This window comes from Microtus ochrogaster, unplaced genomic scaffold (assembly GCF_000317375.1).
Source record: "Microtus ochrogaster isolate Prairie Vole_2 unplaced genomic scaffold, MicOch1.0 UNK35, whole genome shotgun sequence".
NCBI lineage: Eukaryota > Metazoa > Chordata > Mammalia > Rodentia > Cricetidae > Microtus > Microtus ochrogaster.
This window is the reverse complement of record NW_004949133.1, coordinates 2,015,894-2,016,622: the sequence shown is the minus strand read 5'-3', so window position 1 is coordinate 2,016,622 and position 729 is coordinate 2,015,894. Positions and strand designations below refer to the sequence as shown.

Sequence of the window (729 nt, the reverse complement as noted above, 5' to 3'; positions counted from 1 at the left end):
CACACACACACACACACACACACACACACACACACATCTGTGTTTTCTTGATCCTTGACTATCTCTCATGTCTTCTCAATCCTGTCTGCTCTTCTGCACTAGTCCCTTTAGGGGTTTGTTTGCCACTCTCGTCGTCCTAAGATCAGATGGGGAACAAACAGTGAAAACTGATGGGGCCAAGAATTAAGAGTTGGAAAGCACCTTGCCAAGAAAATGCTAGACTGTTCCACACTGTATAAGACTTGTAAATTTCCCTAGAGAGCAAGGTAATAGTCTGACGTGAATTAGAAAATCATCTTTCTTCTCTAGGATGAGCCCAGGACCTCAAGCTCCACCCGAGGATTTTATTCCAGCCTGGGCTGTGGCCTAGACACCTGCCTTATCCCATAGCATTTAGCATCTCTACTCCCAGGTATTTCATTCTTTCTTCTTTAAGCTCCCCAACCCACGTGCTCTTAACATATCTGGTCTTTTCCTTCAGTAATTCCTTCTTGGGCAAGGAAGACTACTTATTCAATAAAACCCAATCTTCTGACCCATCCAAGGAAAGAGATCTGATATTTCATCTCTACTCTGACATCATCCAAAGGTTTGTGGACAAGACTGGTTTGATTTCTCCCATGGTGTTTGTGTTCCTCCATTCACTATGCAAAATTCACCATCCATCATAGGTGTGGACTGATCTCATAGTACAACCTGGACCAAGAGTGTCAACCTCCATTCACTATG

The 729-nt window shown here is 43.6% G+C and overlaps 1 protein-coding gene across 2 annotated transcripts in view; it reads right to left on the bottom strand.

Annotated features, from left to right (window-relative positions):
• Window positions 1-729, bottom strand: part of Cadm3 (cell adhesion molecule 3) — a 31,899-nt gene that overhangs the window by 2,659 nt on the left and 28,511 nt on the right. The gene's annotated exons all lie outside the window — the stretch shown is intronic.